This window comes from Pseudonaja textilis, chromosome 1, assembly GCF_049901715.1.
Source record: "Pseudonaja textilis isolate UNSWEBS1 chromosome 1, rPseTex1.2, whole genome shotgun sequence".
NCBI lineage: Eukaryota > Metazoa > Chordata > Lepidosauria > Squamata > Elapidae > Pseudonaja > Pseudonaja textilis.
In genome coordinates, this window is record NC_141990.1 from 9,941,875 (window position 1) to 9,961,521 (window position 19,647).

The window sequence follows — 19,647 nt, forward strand, 5'->3', positions numbered from 1 at the left end:
CTTTAAGACTTGTGGACTTCAACTCCCAGAATTCCTCAGCCAGCAAAGCTGGCTGAGGAATTCTGGGAGTTGAAGTCCACAAGTCTTAAAGTTGCCAAGGTTGGACACCCCTGCTCTACATAGTCACCAAAGGACAAAATCCAACCACCCCTTGAAGGCTGTTTATCCTTATCTCATTTTACCCAGCTGTAAACTGTTACTCTGAGAAGATTCTGGTGCACAAGCTTGAGCAATAAATCTGTAATTTTGAACATTCACATGTGGATCCAGTTGTTTGCACCTGATAGCAGGAGACTTTGGAGGAGGGGAAATTTCCCAAAGAGTTTCAGATTCCTAGTTGAAGATATCCTTTGGAATTATCACCAGTATTTGGTCTTTTGCCTGCTTAAACTCTTATCCATCCAAAAGATGCATGTTAAGAGTTTTTAAATAACAACAAGCTCTCATTAACCCTAACTATCAGACTGGCTGGGAAGAAACAGTATCTGTTTCACTCACTTGCTTATAAAAAGCAATTGCATTACACATCACTATTTCTCAACTTTAGCCACTTTAAGAGGTGTGGACTTCAACTCCCAGAATTTCCCAGCCAGCACAGCACAGCACAGCACAGCACAGCACAGCACAGCACAGCACAGCAGGCTGGGGAATTCAGGGAATTGAAGTCCACGCCTCTTCAAATGAGAAACATTTGATGAGAAGATAGACTCTCATTATTTTGAGACCTTGAAGGCAGGAGGAACAAAGGCCTACAGAGGTTGAAAACACATTCTTAAGTTAACTCCATTCCCAAGACAACCCATTGTAGGAAACTATCTGAACCTGCTTACTGGAAGGAGAGTGTCAGCGTTCCAGAAAACCTCCATCCCAATCAGTAACTCCGAGACAAACATATCTCAAAAGTTACCTTTATTAGAATAGCACCTGGCACATCTGTGGAAACTGAAATCTAAAAGGTTTTTTTCAGCTTTCCACAATTTCTCAAATTACAAATCCATCCCCCCTTGGTCGTCATCATATTGCCCGATCGCGATCCGTCCGAAAGTAAGATCCTTATTTCATCCTGTGCCATACTAAATGACCTTGAACTAACAAAAGAATTTTATTTTGTCTACCTAGAGCTATTTAATTGAAATCACCCCCTTCCCACTCTCTCAGGTTATGGGGCAGCGTGGAATATGGCTCCAAAGCTGACAGAGGGATGTGATTGACACAAACATTTCGGTCGTTCAGTCTGTGTCCTACAGGCTGCATTGTTTCTAAAGACCCTTCCAGGATGAAGGCCATCCCTACTGGAGGTGGTTAGTGGATTAAGAGAAGATTCCACCTCCGCCCAGTTGTATATTGTTCCTTCTTAGCTCTGTTAATTTTAGTGGCAATATGTATTGTTTTTCAAGTTTGGTTACTGCTCTTTGTGGTAAGCCACCTTGAGTTGCCTGACAACAAAGATGGCCAGGAATATGAATTTAATAAATAAATAAATAAATCCCAGCCCAGCAGGCAACGAATGAGTACAGATGGTCCTCAACGTACAACAGTTGATTTAGTAACCGTCCGAAGTTACAATGGCACTGGAAAAAGCGACATGACACACTTACAACAGTTACAGCATCCCCGTGGTCACATGATCAAAACTTGGACGCTTGGCCACTGATTCATTTATGACAGTTGCAGTGTCCCGGAGTCATGTGATCCCCTTTTGAGACAAGCAATGTCATTGGGGAAACCAGATTCACTTAACAACCAGGTTACTGACATCGCAACTGCAATGATTCACTTAGCAACTGTGGCAAAAAGACCGTAAAATGGGAGAAAACTCACTTAACAAATGCCTCACTTGGTAACAGAAACTTTGAGCTCCACTATGGTTGTAAATCGAGGACTGGATTGTTTTCATCCTCTTGGAGAGGACAATCCTTACCAGAGGGAATAACTGATCCCTTCCCTAAGCCATTTGTAGCCCCAAAGACACGGAGTAGCTTGCCTAGAAAGAGGAAATAATATGCTGGCAAACCGCTTCCGGATTTGGCCCTGAGGTAGCAGGTAAGTGTATCTGATCCGGACACATCCTGTGCAGAGTTAACAGGATTGAGTTGAAAGTCTTTCCTATTGCCCTTTTATAAATACCTGCTGAGTAAGTGTGAAGATAAGACAAGTGTTACATTACACTGGTTCCTGGTGCATGAAGGTCTCCTCTCTTTCTCTCTCTCTCTCTCTTTAATCTACAGACTTCTGGAGGAAAAAATAATATATATTAAAAAATGAACAATTGCCACTGCTAGCTTCCCAGACAGGCTCAGGTGCAAAATGAGAGTGTCGTTTATTAGCGGAGAGAAATTTATCTCGCTTTCCCCCAGCTGGAAAGGAAAGGAGGTTAGCTATATAGGTGCCGTTTGATATTTCTTTTTCTCATTCTCCCACAGACCAACTTGCATAATAAAGTGGCTTCCTCCCGCCCCCAAAAAACCCTGAGCCAGTTTCAGAAGCCAAGATAGGCTCAAGAGGTTATCGAAATAAGCCAGGGACGACTGTCCATGTTCAAATCATAAAATGTCTTATTTTAAAGGCAGCACATTGATAGGGGATTATAGGGATCTAATGAAGGCTAGTGATGTCCAGCGGCAAGCAATAGAGCTGAACAGCTTACTGAAGCTGAGGAAAAATTGAACACTGTCTTTGTTTGAGGGAGGAGACATTCCTGTGTATCCTAGCTTCAGTTCCACAAAGGAAAAATATAAATGAGAGAGGGCCATTTTTAAAAGGGGAAGGAAGGAAGGAAAAGAAAGGAAAGGAAAAAGAAAAGAAAAGAAAGCCCCCTAGGGAAAAAAACTTGGAATGTTTCAAAAGTTCTACTCATTGTGAATTCATTAAAAAGGAAGATTTGATGAGGTGGAAAACAAAACAAGAGTCTAAAGATTCAGGTTACCATCAAGTGGAACAGAGGTTATCAATTCTGCATATATATTTTTCAGTCTTAAAAACATTAGCATTGCAACAGGTATCAGAGGGGTTCCTTTGAATTACGGACCTGTGTGATATTAGAAAAGATACCCGGTTGCTCTGGAGGAAGGGTGAGATAGCGTTAAGCTGAAAGGTGAGGTGCAAACAAGGGAGGGGCCATGGATATCTCTATTTCTCTCCCCCCACCTCTCCCTTTCTCCCTCTCTCTCCCCCTCCCTCTCTCTCATTTCACCTCATTATTCAGCTGTGGTAGCGACCTGAGGGAAAAGCGTTTTTCTCATCATTATCTCTCTCTCTCTCTCTCTCTCTCTCTCTCCTTCGTTTAATCTGGAAATTGAAATAAAATTGCAGCCTTAATCATGCTTTCTTAAAAGGTAACTCCATTAAAAGGAAGAGACCTCAATTGTTTTTTTTTTTTCAGAAAGCTAATCCACATAGGGAAATTGTTCCCCCCATTGGCCCCAAATGGACTTTCTTTGCCTCCAAATATTTATTTCAATTTTAACCACCGGGGAGAAAATGTGGGCACCTCGAATCTACAAATCTCCCTCCTGATTCCTTAGAATGCTTTAAATGTTTTTTTTTTTAATTTAAACATTCTAGAAAATTAAGCATTTCTCTAGCCCTTAGACATCACTCTAGCACTGATGTTGTTATCTAGTCGGGTAATGAAATGTCTACAAGCAAACAATCAAGCTCAGAGAACACCAGGGACTCCACTAATGCTTTCATGTTCCTTTAAATGTTAGCCAAATTGGCACCAACGTCTTTAAAAACAATACCAAAGGGGACTACGTCCAGTCCCTTTAATTCAAGCACTAAAAAGTCAGTTGAAGCCATTGACCAGGGAATCTAATAATGTCCAAAGCAAATGTTGGTTTTGAAGCTACCTGACCAGCTGATTGTTTCATGTCTCCTATGTTGTAATTCTAAGAACTTCCAGAAATATTTGGAAATTGGGATAGGTTTAGTATTAATCGGTACTACTTCAAAGAAACTCATTAGACCAGGATTTCTCAACCTTGACAATTTTAAGGTGTGTGGACTTCAATTCGCAGAATTCTCCAGCCAGGAATTTTAGGTATTGAACTCCACATACCTTAAAACTGTCAAGGTTGAAAAACACTACATTAGACGGGTCTATATCCTGCAACATTCAATCACACTGTAATTTGGCAAGAGCCTATCACTCCTTTTTCAAGCTTTGCTTGCTTTTTTTGGGGGAATTTATCATCTCTCCTTATTGGCAGGAAAACTGTTTTTTTTTTTAACGCATTAACCATGGAAGAGCTCATTTTGATAGGCCATTCATTCTCCATTTGAAAAAAATGCAAGAAACAACATGCTTTGGCAATTTTTTAATTACTGTCCACTAGGGCGAGAGTAGGTCTTGGTATTTAGATCTCCCCCTCACCTCCACCCCCACCCCCTGCAAATCCCTGTTTAATGGAAGCCCTGTCACCAGAAGTTATTTTTACTTGAAATTTGATGCTCCGAGTTTCCTACGTCAGTGATGACTTTTGAAAGCCGGGGTCAGCTATTGTTATTACTGTTGGCATATCTTCACTAAGAGGCATTAACGGCACAATACATGTCAAGGAAAGTCTCTCAAACGGAGAGAACCTGTCAGAACTTCAGAGGCACTGAAGGGAGGCCATGACGTGGACACTCTGGCTGGTTTGCTCGTAGGACATGCGTGTCCAAGACTCCTGAATGTACCCTGACAACTACCAACCCTACTCCATGGAAAAAGAACAGCGGTGACGCAAAGATATTTAAGAATAACAGGAGGCAGGGCGCAAGTCACTATTTTGGAAATACGGTAGAAAAACGGTTCTCAAAATAGCAGCGCAACCAGCAGGCAAGAAAGCATGAATGGGTGTTCTGTTTATTCTTACAGGATGTGGCATAGTCAGTTTGGGAGGGAAGCAGTTCTAATACTGCTGTTTCTTTTTTGTTGCAAATGTCAGAGCCTGTTTGGTATAGTGGCTAAGGCACCAGGCTAGACACCAGGAGACTGTGAGTTCTAGTCCCACCTTAGGAGTGAAAGATGGCTGGATGACTTTGGGTCAATCACTAGGAAATTGTAAGTTCTAGTTCTGCCTTAGGCATGAAAGCTGGCTGGGTCTCTTTGATCCAATCACTCTCTCGGTCAAACTCACCTCACAGGGTTGTGTTGTGGGGAAAAGAGGAGGAAGGTGGGTTGAGTATGGTTGCCATCTTGAGTTATTTGGGGGCGGAATAAAAGGCAGGATACAAAATAAATAACTAACAGAAGCCACTGAGGACAGGATCTATTGGCTTGTACATCTATGTCATTATTGGCTGGTACAGCTACATCATTAGCAACACAACTCTTTTGCATAGAAACCCATTCTCATTTTTAATTGTAATCTATTATAGCAAAAATACAATGAAATTAAATATTATGGGGGGAGAGGGGGTACAGGAAAAAAAATGGGTGGGGAAGTAGCATTGATTTCCAGTGCAGTGAAGCACTAGCTACATTTGTAGCCTCAACTTTTTGCATTATATTCGGTTATTACAAGCTATTTCTATAACAATTTTTCAATCTTCAAGCTAACAACTAAGTCCATTTTCCCCCTATTTCGAACATAAAAACCCGAAGCAATTTCCCACTAGGCATCTATTCCCAACCACAATAACACCACAGTGATGAAACATTTGTCATGATGTAACACAAGTCTCCTTGGACTTACATCACAAGGTCACTTGCCCACTGCTTGTCCTCTATAGGTCCTTGGAATTCTTACATCAATATAGCATTTATGACGAAGGAAAGGAATGTATAGAACAACTATTTAAACACGCAGGGCTTGAAGAAATAAACCAATGGTAAAAGTTACACCCTGTTTGCCTTCTGCCTTAGGCTAGTCAACAAATCATTTGTTCATTCAATATCCCCAAAAATGAAGCTCATTCAGCTCAGAATCAAGATTTCTCAAATTTTATGCTCTTCTTCCATTTTTGTTGCCATAAGGTGCCACTTTACAAACTATCATCAGATCAGCTGTTTTCCAAACCATGTATCAATCATCTGCACAACACGACAGGAGCGTTCCTTTAACTGCACCCCAAGCAAAGGTCACAGATCAAGTTCTTTTCACTTCATAGCTTGTCAGAGCAATTAAACCTTTTAAGGCGGTTACACCTACAGGTGTGAACTGAAAGCAGATGAGAAGAAGGTGATCCAAGTTAACACCTGTTTAGTTTCTCCAGCTGTGGCACACAAGAGAGACCGAGAGGTTCAGAAGCCCAAAAGAGATAGCAAGACTACTGTTTATCTGCCCCAGCTATGCAGCTTTATGCGTTTGGAAGACAAGTTGCAACACACAACTCTAGAAGGAATTTAAAAGTTTTGCTACTATTGTAAATTGATGGCGCTTATTCTGATTACAGGTTCTGGACCAATGCTGGTTTATTTTAGCAAGGCCTGAAAGAAGCTAACTCTGAAATGAAGCAAAGCCAGATTTTTAAACTACAGTGATACCTTGGTACTTGAGTGTTTTGAAACTCACTGAATTTGATACTCAACACATTTTGATGTGAAAATTTTGTCCCAGTACTCATTGTTTGATTGGTACTCAATGCACAAGCCGTTGTCAGCTGCCTTGTGACTCACTACATTATTCCTTATGGGGAAAATGTGTTTGGTACTCATTGTTTTTGGCACCCATTGTGCCTCCCAGAACCAATTAACAGTAGATGTGCCACTCTACTGGATGAGTCACAGTAGTCTGGTTGCCCATAGACTGCTAAGCTAAGGAAGACAGTCCTTGAAAAGCGCAAATGCATTATTTAGAAACTGAGTCGGTCTTTATCAGCAGGTTTTCTAACAGCTAGTAGATGCTTAAGATACATCACAGGTGTAGTTCTTGACTGGCAACTGTTTATTTAGTGACTCTCTGCAGTTATAATGGCGCTGAAAAAGTGACCATTCTTCACACAACCCTTGCAGTACCCCTGTATCACATGATCAAAATTCAGACGCTTGGCAACTGGCATGTATTTATGATAGCTCTGCTTGGTTGCTGATGTATCTGCAATATTCGACTTGCAGGGAGCTTTCGCCGTTGATAAATATTCAATGTTCATCATCCTACCTAAAGGCATCAGGAGATCAGGACATATATCTTACAATATTTCCCAATCTGCTTAACGGAAGTAGGGAAATAGGGGGTGGACTTCATTTCCCAAAACTCCTCAGCCAGTACATCCACAGCTGAGAATTCTGGGAGATGGTCTTACACCTAAGGAAGCTGTCCAAGGGAGATAACACTCTCTTAAGATCATTGCTGTTTCATTTCCACCACAGCTTGCTGACCCAGGAGAAAGGCTTCATATAATCTTAAAGGAAGAAAGTTGCCTACTGCTGGGCATGAATCTTCTGGCAGATCTCTAATGGAAGCAGGCTCTCCTGGTTGAAGACCAATCAATAGGGATAAGGGACCGAGAGCTTTCGTTTCATTTATCAAAAAGCCCAGAACATATCTCAAGAGCAGGTATGGGCAGCTGTCTTCAGGAAGGATGGCCAATGAATGAGATATCAAAGGCTCTCTTAGTGAAGAGGGGCAATAATTAAGCTTAATTAATTAGAACTTAATTTTATCCCACAAAAATGGGAGGAGAAGATGGACTAGCAGGAGACGCAAAATGGTACAGGGTTTTGTTTTGTTTTGTTTTGTTTTGCAAGGATTATTCAAGATATCCAAGAAACAACATAAAACTAGATCAGGCAGAACAAGCTAAGGAAAATGGCAGGTGGTAAGGGGGGGGGTGTACCCAAAATCTGTAGACTCTGGGAGCTTGTCAGAAGTCATGTGTCTCTGAGTAGCACCCTACAACACAGTGTTTTACAGCCCTCTCTAAGTCAATATATGGCCCCTAACAATCTCAGTCCTCATTTTACTGCTCTCAAAAGGCTGGAAGGCTGAGTCAATCTTGAGCCGGTCAGGATCGAACTGCTCGCAATTGGCAAAATTAGCCTGCAACATTGCATTCTAACCACTGTGCCACTATTCATTTAAGGGTAAGCTGGTCACTTTAAATTCTTCCATTATCCCAGAACACTATTTCCCTATCGGAGGCATTGTAAGAAATTTATATTTAAAAAAAAACACTTGCAAAAGATTCTGCTGCTTTTAAAACGGGGAGAGAGCAGGAACCAAAGCCTTGCAATTATCTCAACATATCACATACTAACTTCCTACAGTGTTCACAGAATTTATACAACGCCCTCGGGATACAGATGGTTGCATCAGATCCAACGCGGTTTCAGGCAGACGTCTCAGGAGTTCAATCCCTGAGACACACACAATACTCAGCAATTTTAAAGTCTGAAGGGAAGCAACTCACTCTTTGGCAGGATGTCCCTAAGCTGTGGTCATAATGGTACTTCCAAAGGTGTAACGGAAGCCCCAAACTCACTCTTTGGCAGGATGTCCCTAAGCTGTGGTCATAATGGTACTTCCAAAGGTGTAACGGAAGCCCCACCTGGCTTTTGAGGTGACAACAGGCCTTCGATCACACCACTGTAGCTGCCATCTTGACTTTTTTGACCACATCCTGGTGTTTGGGGAAACACCCATGGCGTTTGGTGGCCTCTTCAGTTTTTTGCTCTTCAATTAGAGATTAAGCTGCCTGCTTGCTGAGAGGAGGGTGATTCGGAGAGAATGGTTCCCCTGAACTCACTTTATTATATTGAAGCAACGCAAGATACAATAATTAAGCCTCGATCTCAGTGGATTGTTCGCAGCGATAATGCCACCTTTGTGATGCAAGCTTCAAATAAACCTCTTTTGTTCTGTCTTTAGAACGCCGATTCTAGTATCATTCAAGTATATTAACTGGAGCCTATTACTGTCACACAGAAACGCTCCCTGAGCCATAGCAAAGGAGTCCCTAGACAAAACTTTATGTCATGTTAATGCAAGCTTTAATAACTAGGAGAATATATAACTGTATTTTAATTGTGCTTTGTGCTTCGGCATACACGCCCCCGCTGCAAAGACATATTTTTTTAAAGAAGTGACAGAGGCAGCGGGTTTCAAGCAGAACCCTTCCAGCTCCCAAATTCAGAGATTCGGGGAACTTCATCCATGCTTTCTGCCAATGCAGTTTGTTTGGAATAGACTTAATGTCGGAGAGGGTTGTAAGTTAATGCCAAATAAAAGCACAGGTGGGCACGGGGGGGGGGATCAGGGGTGCAAATAGGAGGAGGGATTGCCATGGTTTTGGCAACAGACGTCAACTCAGAAGCGCATGTCCCTAAGAGAGCACTTTAAATATAAATCTTTCACATTCAATATTAGAACCTGGCGATTAACATTATGGAAGGAAAAAGGCTGAAATGGGACTCAGTTGGAGGGCAGGGACTGCAGAGTGATGAAAATAAATGGGTTTGATGAAGAAAAAAGAGGCAGCTCACCTGCTCTGTACACGAACAGCTCAAATAAAAAAAAAAGTGTAGCAACCAGGTCTTTTGGGGTAATCTTAGCCTCCACACCTGTTTTGCCAAGGATCTTGGTGTGGTTCAATTCAAAGGTGGAGACCACACCCAGATTTCAGGGGAAGCGTCCCATAGTTCTTATAACATAGATCTTTGATGATGCTACCTAGCTGGGTGATGAAATGTCTGCAAGAAAACAACTAAGCTCAGAGATCATCAAGGACACCACATACAGTCGACCTCAATTTGGTATTTACCACTAGATTACAACTTACCATCCTCTCGGATCATAGCAAATCGACCTGGGTCTCTGGAGATTGTCTACCAGTCCATGATGACTAGGACTTGGATGAGAAGAACTACAGTGTCCCCTCGGATTCTATAATTCCATGATAACATTGATAGTATCATTATCATCATCAACATCCCTTGTGTGCTGCCTGGCTGCCAACAACTCTGGGCAGCTTACATCAATCAAACCAAGACATTGCAATGCAACTAATAAACATAAAAAGATGGCAACAGACTACTAGAGGGAATGAATTGAGGGGATCTTGCTCTCGCTTGCCATAAGCCTGGGGAAGAGACACAAAAGCAGAGTGGGGGCCATTCAGGTATCAGGGGGAATACTTATTCCTGAGGGGAGGTGCTGCTACAGAGAAGGTGCACTTCCAGAATCCCCATATTGCTTAATTGAAGGAATCCAGAGTGTGCCAAGTCTTCCGGATGAGATCAGCTCCTCGGGGCTGCTGGTTTGAAACAGGGGTCAGAGAAGCCATCTACATGGGAAGGGATACAATGCCATCTATCTCCTGTTTGCAACATAATCCTTTCAGCAGTTCCAAGAAGGTTCCACACCATTTGAACTATTCTGGTGACTTGAAGGGCACAGATAAACCTCCAGGTGGCCTCAACAATCCTCAGAAAGAAGGCAAAGGGCCAGATGGCTGCAAGGAATAAAAATCCTTCCATCCTCCACCATTCAGTCAGAACTGAAGAAGCTTCTTGAATGAGAAGCAAAACGTCTCCAAGGAAAAACAGAAGTCCAGCTGCCTTCTGAAAAAGCACCTTTGGGACGACCATGACCTGGATGACTGAGAATTTTCATGGACATTCAGCTGGGCAAATGTCATGGGAGACTGGTGGTGCACTAAGTAACCAGGCATGTGTCTTGAAGAGCTTTACATGTAACAACCAGTAGTTGTTACACCAACATCCAGAAGCAAACTGGAAATCAGTGCAACTCATAAAATAGAGGCATACTGAGGCATGTCCATCACTGCCTATGCCTCTGCATTCTGGATCAGCTGAAGCTTCCAGTTGGTCTTCAAGGGCAGATCCATATACAACACAAGGCAGTACTCAAACCATGAGGTGACTGTGGCACGAATGACTGTCTGAAGGTCAAAGCTGGATTAGACTGACTAATGGCTGGGCTCCGTGAAAGGAAGCTTAGCGTGTTCCTAAAAGTCATTAGTAGATGCATTGGTTTCACATTCAATGGAAGCCAATAAAAATGGATTGGTCAACTCCCCATTATACATTATTGGCTTAAAAATGAATCTGCATCTAACCTTGCAAAATCCTACTTCCAGGTTCTCTGTTTAATGCTAAACTATTGTACAAAGGTAGGAAACTGATCATGATTCATCACCCTAAGTAGCTTTTAGGAGCACCAGGGTCTTGGGATGGTGATTTCTATAACTCTATTGCACTAATTACATTAAAAATGACTTCCTGGTAGGGCTCACAGGGGACAACTGTCGACTGAAACAGAAAACCTGCATTGCAAGTGGTGATACAAACAAACAAACAAACAAGCAAGCAAGTAAGTAAGTCTAAGTAAGTAAGTAAGTAAGTAAGTAAGTAAGTAAGTAAGTAAGTAAGTAAATAAATAGTCTCTTCCCTATAGATCAGTGTTTCTTAACCTCAACAACTTTAAGATGTATAGACTTCAACTTCCAGAATTCCCCAGCCAGCATTGAAGTCCACACATCTTAAACTTGCTGAGGTTGAGAAATATTGCTATAGACAATTAGCATCTCAAAGAAGAAACTAAGTAGGAAATCGTCTCTGACATCTTAGTATTTTTTTTAACATTTAAGTTCTTGGTGGTCTCTGTGCTTGGTTGTTTGCTTGTAGACATTTCATAACCTGACTAGGCAACATCATCAGTGTCCGTGTGGGCTTTGCCCTGTTTATATACATTAGCCTGCCCTGCCAGTGTTGGTGGGGATATATCTTCTCTTTGATAGTTCCTCAATTAAAGTACTGTTTTCTGCTTTACTGTTTGGCTGCTTGATTGTCTTGTTGGTAATCCCTTGATTAAGGTACTATTTATTGCTGATTATTTGTCTGATGTTAACCCATGTTTATCTGGGTGTTGGCTGCTGGAGTGGACCAGGATCCATCCCACACTTACTCTCCAGGAAAAGTACTGTATGTAAACAGGGAACAAACCTCACACTCACTAGTACTGATTATGTTACTGAACTAAACCCTGAGCTACATATATTCTTTTCTATTGATACAGCAAGTTCCCTACTGAGAGAAAATCTGGTTCTCCTGCTTAAAACTGCGTCCTTTTAAACCAATAAATTACTTTCCCACCCTACTTTCTGGCTGAACAATCCCCACACACAAGCATGCATTTTCTTTCTCTTTTTTCACTCTGAAGCTTGGACACCATTCATAATGGCACAGTTAAACTAAGCAAACAGCTCATGAAAATGAAGGCTTTACACTATTTACCCATTACTCTTTTATGTCCATTAATCACAATAAAGATTTGTTTTGAGATACATAGAAAAATAATCTCTGCGTTTTAGCAAAAGGATATTAGTGATGCAAGTGGGCTCTTCTGATTTCTCTTTACAGAGCACCTTGTTTCAGCAATCCAAATTACTGTGAGCCAGAAAATACTTGTTTCTGCCTTTATGGGCTCAATACCATTTGAACCAAAGAAAATACTTTTTTTTTTTTAAACGGTTATCAGATTGAGTCAGTCAAGTCAACAAATTGCCCCATAAACAGTTTTCTTGAGGGACAGCTCCAGAGCACACATTATTTATGGATCTATCCCTGGGAGATGTTGTTTGCTCACAAAACCTCCAAACTTGATATTATTAAAAGGGTTTGTGAAAAGCCGAGGTTGATCTTGAGTGTATGTTTTCTGGTGACTGAATGGTGATTACAATTTTTATGTTCCAGAGACCAAACTTTATGCTTGTTATTTCTGACCAGCTCACTCATATTCTAAAGCAAGTGTTCTCAAACCTTTTGGTCTCAGGAGCTCTTTACGTTCTTAAAAATTACTGCGGCTTCCAAGAGCTTTGGTTTACGTGGATTATAGCTATCTGTATTTATAGTATTAGAAATGAAAACCAAAAATGTTTATTTATTTGACTTCACTGGACCCTCTGAAAAGCTCTTGGAGACCCCAAGGGGTGCCCAGATCATACTTTTGAGAACCGCTTCCCTGAAGTACATGCTGAGCACTTAAAAAGATTATACAGCACTTCCAGAGAGGTTTTTGCAATTGAGACATGATATAAGAAGCCTATTTAACAATTCTTCGTATGAATACAAAATCTACCAGATGCAGTTCTGCACAAAGCTTTTGGACTGTTTGTTTATTAAATTTATATGCCACCCATCTAACCACTGCAACAACTCTGGGCAGCTTCCAAAATGATAAATAGGTTAAAAAAGAAGATAATGCAAAACAATTAAATATTAAGAAAATTAAATAAAAATAAAAGGTTAAAGATTTCCCCATGTGGCCAGCATGACTATATGCCCAGGCACATGGAATGTTGTTATCTTCCCACCAAAGTATAAAAAACTATAAATCTAGATGGCAACCAACATGGGTGTGAATCTTCTCTCTACCCTATCAGCCACCCTCACATAAAGTGCCCTTATTGGGGTTGCAGGCCAGCTGGCAGAGCCAGGTTTTAAGGATCTTCTGGAAGACCAGGTGTGTGGATATGGACCTCACCTCCAGCAGAAGAATATTTCAGAGAATGTAGACTTAGAATAACTTCATTGTCACTTTAAATGTACACTAATTGGCATACATTAAAAAGATATTTCATACAGCTCTCAAAGGGTCACCATTTCCAATATACACTACATAAACATGACCAAAAAAAAATACACATATACCCACATATACTATATGACACAGAAAAACAACACAATCTAGTTCAGATGTATACATAGATGTGTACATGGCGAGAAAAACGAATCTTGCGAGTTTACCAGATGGATGGCCTAGTGAACAAAGCTGTTACAGACTCTGGTAGTCCTGCTATGTATCATGACTATGTATCATGATTATGTATATGACTATGTATCAGAATGGTCAAACAAATGGCAACTTCAAATCTCAACAAATAAATGCTCTGTCCTACATATTGGCAAAAAAGTCAGAAAATAAAATATAGGCTAAATAGCCAAGACCTTGTTGATGATCCAAACTCTGTCAAGGATCTTGGAGTACTCATCTCAAATGACCTAAGTGCTAGAGCCCACTGTAACTACATAGCCAAAAGGGCATTAAGAGTTGTTAACCTAATCTTACGTAACTTTTTCTCTGGTAATATTACACTAATAACTAGAGCATACAAAACATTTGCTAGACCAATACTCGAATACAGCTCATCAATCTGGAACCCACATTACGTATCTGATATAAACACAGTTGAGAAAGTCCAGAAATATTTCACAAGAAGAGTTTTCCACTCCTCTACTTGTTGCAGAATACCTTATGCCATCAGACTTGAAATTCTAGACCTAGAAAACCTAGAACTATGCCGCCTTCAGTCTGATCTAAGCATAGTACATAAAATCATACATTGCAATGTCCTACCTTTCAATGAATACTTCAGCTTCAACCATAACAACACAAGAGCACACAATAGATACAAACTCAAGGTTAATCGCACCAAACTTGATTGCAGGAAATACGATTTCAGCAACAGAGTGGTCAATGTCTGGAATACTCTAGCTGACTCTGTGGTTTCTTCCCCAAACCCCAAAAACTTTAACCTTAGACTGTCTACTATTGACCTCACCCCTTTCCTAAGAGATCTGTAGGGGGCGTGCATAAGCGCACCAACGTGCCTACCATCCCTGTCCTATTGTTTCTTTTATATATTTTTTTATTTTTCTTATATGTATCCATGTATTCATAACTATGTTTTTACTTATACCTATTATCTTGTAAGCAATTGACAAATAAATAATAATAATAATAATAATAAAGTAATACAAATACTTCAAACCCCCCCCTCCCGAGAGGGGAGCAACAGAAACAGATCGTAAAATGGGTGTGTGGGGTCTCTAACCATGCTTTGAGCTCTAAGCACATGTCACTTATAAGCAGTATCCTGAATAATGGGAAGCAAGTTTCCTATAATCTTCTCAGCTGTCCTTGCCACTCTCTGTATGGACTTTCTATCTGAGGCACTGCGGCCACCAAACCAAATAGTGATGCAGTTTGTTACAATGGTCTCAATCGTGCCTCTGTAAAAAGTGTCCGGGACAGAAGGAGAAAGATGTGCTCTCCTCCTCTGACACAGGAAATGCAGATGGGCACCACAACAGAAAAGGTTCTTCTCCTGGACCCACCAGTTAAAATTCTTTGGCAGACTATATCTGGAGTAGGCCTCTTTCACCGAAGTGATTGACATAGTTACTCAGATATCTTCAGATGTTGCTACTACCTGACAGCATCTCTTCTTTCATTAGCCCTTCTAGCAATCTGTCATACAGGGATTTTTCAGAAAGAAAAAAGTCCCAGAAAGGTTTACAGCAAAGTAACATTTCCCTCAGAAGTGACCACAATCTCCTTCTAGGACAGAAGGAGAAATTGAAAAATAGATAGGATAGAAGGAGATTGAAAAAATAAATGGGTAGTTCTCCCAAACAGCTAAACAAAAAGCATCTTTTAACTTTATTGGACCTGCCAAAAGATGAAACCACCAAAATTCATAGTAAGGAAATTTGCAAAAGAGAACCTTTATCCGTTTCTGGGCTCCTTGTGTTTTATGGAAGTTCTGCAGACATCCTCAAACTTACATGAAAGATTCTAAAAGGAAGGGCTGGAACCATAAAGATCAAAGAGATGTTTGGTCAGGAAATTTCAGGAAGGCTTCTTAAACTCTCCAGATTTTAATAACAGAGAACTCTTAGAGTCCTTCCTGCATAAAATCCAATCATCATAAAATACAAATACATCTTACAAGGGTTACAGGTTTTTTTTCTTGGCATGAGCTAACTTTATATAATTGCAACTCTCCCCGGATTTGTATAAACAAAAGGTTTTGAAAAGATTTAAACGTAATAAGCTGGGGAAGAGAAGAGTTTCCTGTACTGAAAACACGGGGAGCAGTGTTGTACAAGAGGAAAAACCATATAAAAGAGGAAAAACCAAGCTCATCTAGTATGCTTATGCTGGTTATTAAGTTAACCTATTTTCAGGGTTCACGCAGTATGCTGAATTATTAACTAACCATGGGGGATTGCTTGCACAACAGCCCAAGTGGCAAGAAACAAACCAAAGCAAGATTAAAATAAACCATGCTTAGCATGGCATCGCAATGCAGCTGCTAGGCTTTTAGTCACCATTATAAGCCAAAGGACAGAATACTTTGACTTGTTTTAAATGTCTGAAAAAAAGGATAAAACTGAACCAAGATCCTAAAAGGCCACCTTGCATCTCCTTTCATTTAAAAGCCATTTAAAAAGTGAATCTACAACTTCTTATCATTTTCTCTGACCCCTCCCAATCCGTGGCCCCAAGTTTACCCCAGAAGGTTACGACTCAATCCACCTGCTCTACCCCCAAATACCTATCAATGATAAAGAATGAGCAGCAAGAATCGGTCACAAACTTCTGAACCCATGATGCATTGCCAGGTAAGAAGGGATCTTGACAAAACGTCTTCCAGGCTCTGCTTACCAGAGATAGGAGTTGGGGGATTCTGGGTAGAGGGAAGAAGAAACCACACCTTCATTGGATCTGTTCTAAGCTCCCTGAAAATAAAAGTACAGGTAGTCCTTGTTTGACAACCTCAATTGAGCCCAAAGCTTCTGTTCCAAAGCGAGGTAGTTAGTTGTTCAGTGAATTTTGCCCCACTTTATTACCTAACATGACTGTTAGTGAACCTGGCTTCCCATTGACTTTGCCTGTCGGAAGGTCCCAAAAGGGGATCATATGACCCCGAGGCACTGCAACCGTCATAAATATGAACCAGTTGCCCGGTGTCTGAATTTTGAGCATGTGACCATGGGGAATGCGGCAATGGTCATGTTAAAAATGGCCCAAAGTCACATTTTTTCAGTAACTTTGAACAGTCACCAAGTGAAATGTTGTTAAGTCGAGGACTACCAGTAGTGTTTAGCCAAGAACTTAGGCAAGGGATCACCATGTTCATCCAAAGTGGTTCCCCAAAGTGACAGCAGCGAAGTGACCCATCAGTTGGGTCAACAAGGACACCAAAGTGACAAGGAAGCAAGCTCTGCCTCCAGCACCTTATCCCAGAATTTGGCCTCTGACTGAGCTTATTAGCATTCTGATTCGGGGGCGGGGTGTGTCTGTGTTGTGATTCAGGGGATGAGCCATTAGCAACCTTCACCTGAGCAGCCCCCCAGGTGTTTGCAACTACCTCAAGTGCACGTTGCCCTCAACTTATTGACTACAATAAGGACCAAAATTTCCACTGGTAAGCAAGGCGGTTGTTAAGTGATGCATGCCCAATTTCACAAGCTTTTTTGCTACAGTTGTTAAGTGAATCATTGCAGCTCTTAAGTGAATCACTCAGTTGTTAAGTGAATCCAGCTTCCCCTATTGATTTTGCTTGTTGGAAGTCATCTGGGAACATCATGAATCACAATGTCCCAGTACCACATGATTTCAGGGCACCACAACTGTTGTAAAAGCATGCTAGTTGCCAAACATCCAAACTTTGATAACATGACTTTCAGAATGCTGCAATGGTTGTAAGTGTGAAGACCATCATAAGTCATTTTTTTCAACTTTCAAGGTCATTAAACGAATGATTGCAAGTCGTAGGACTACCTAGAATCAAATGTTTCCCACCATTGGTTTGACATTCCTTCATTTTAGACCTCAACTCATTGGTACATGTAACTGTGACAGCAACTCGAGAGAGACTTGGACTTTAACATGAAAGGAACAAAATCTTTAAGTTCACAAAATGGGAATCTTCTGGGATTCAGGGTCATCCAGGAAAAAAAAAAAGGATCTAATTTTCATGATTCCTTTTGACATTTTTACAAGATTAATGGCAAATCTGAGCAACGCCTGTTTTTGCTACCTTGCCATGTCATGAGGGAAGCCTCCGTAGCCTTGAGCCCACAGGCAAAAACAAAACAAAACAAACAAGCCGCAATATTATGCAGGAAAAAGTCACCTTCTGGAAAGCTGACAACATCAAAAGCTAATAGGAATACCACTTCCAGCCAGCTGTATTGTTAACACTTACGGAGTAAAGTTGCTGAGATGCATAAATATAAAATAACCTTTGAATTAAATATCACACGCAAACAACAGATTTGGAACGGCTGAAGAACAGGCAAACACAAAAAGGCCAAACGTTTTCACAAAACTGAGCAATTCCCATCTTCCAAGACAAGGAGTGTTATTAATTAGTTTTCTACTCAATCCCTCCTTCAAGCTACACAGGGAGATCTATAGATTAATGTACTGCAAAGGAAACCAAGGTTAGGAAGCTGTTCCACTGATTAACTGTTCTCATTGTCAGGAAATTCCTCCTTATTTCCAGGTTGCATTCTCCTTCTGAGAAGCTTCCACTCACTGCTTCTTGTCCTGCCCTCAGGTGCTTTGGAGAATAAATCAATGACCTCTTCTCTGTGACAGCCCTACAAGTATTGGAAGATGGCTGCCACCCCTAAGGCCTCTCCTTGTAAGGCTAAATATACCTAGTTCCCTTGGCCGTTCATCATGTGATTTAGCCTTATCAGAACCATCTTACAAACAGAAGTATTTTTCTTTTTAATTTTTTTCTGTATCATGGAGAGAGAAAGATATATGTGGTGGTGGGTCTCCATACAACATAAAGCAGTAAAGAGTGATGATTACCATATTTGCCTGAACATCAGCATCATATAGAAACATTTGAGGGTCCTTATAGTCTAGGGCTAATTCTGTCCAAGCTGATTTGAGGGCAGTTCCACCCTAAAAGCAAACATTTAAGTACTGCTTGCAATTTTAGATCGGCTTTTCGTGAACCCTGCCAGATGCAAGATTACAGATAGCAGATCTTCTATAAACATATTTGTCCCTTGTCCTGCAATTGTTTTTAAACCCAATGTGAAAAATATGAATTAAATAATGACACTTTCATTCTACTGCAAAGTACACAAATTCCATTAAAGCAAATTAGGGAGTGAATCCAACATGTTTCCACAAAGTGCAAACAGAAGTATATTGTAAAAGAGGGTGGGGGGGGCGGTATGGGGGGGCATGGAGTGAAATCTTTTCCGGGGGAAATTTCTAGCACTTTATTTTCCCATCAAAATATTTCCAACCCACATCACTGATTATGGAAACCTGTAAGCGAATTTGCATTGGGGATTTCCATCAAAAACTCACCCATGCAAAATGCTCAAATTCAAATGTTCTGAAGGCCCACGTCACTGAAAAGGGGTTTTGTCAGGAAAATATTTGCTGATATTTAGCTACTGGATTCAAATACTTTTAAGACTGTAAAACTGGGGCCTGCCTTCATGCATATTAGAAAATTTGGTTAATACCGGAGTTTTAGTATTCAAGACCAACAAAACTATTCAAGGGACACTTGCAAAAATTTCTGTGCTACTTTAGGTGGGCAACAGATGAGGTATTGATAAAATGCCCCTCAAGACTGCCACAGAAATTAACTATTTCCTTAAACACACCCATCTACCAACTTCTGTTGTATATTTCTATGGCGCCGAACAATATGACTTTTTCACACTTATGACCATTGCAGCATCCCCATGGTCACAGGGTGAAAATGTCCATTAAGAACTATATTACTAACTGAACAACCGCAGTGATTCACTTAATGATCATGGCAAGAAAAGTTCTAAAATGGGGCAAAACTCACTTAATGTCTCACTTAACAACAGAAATTTTGAGCTCAATTGTGATTGTAAATCAAGGACTACCTTTTTTTAAATTTTTG

At 40.7% G+C, this 19,647-nt stretch overlaps 1 protein-coding gene across 21 annotated transcripts in view; it reads right to left on the bottom strand.

Moving 5' to 3' along the window:
• The window catches only part of MSI2 (musashi RNA binding protein 2), a 568,377-nt gene that overhangs the window by 280,519 nt on the left and 268,211 nt on the right, over window positions 1-19,647 (bottom strand). The gene's annotated exons all lie outside the window — the stretch shown is intronic.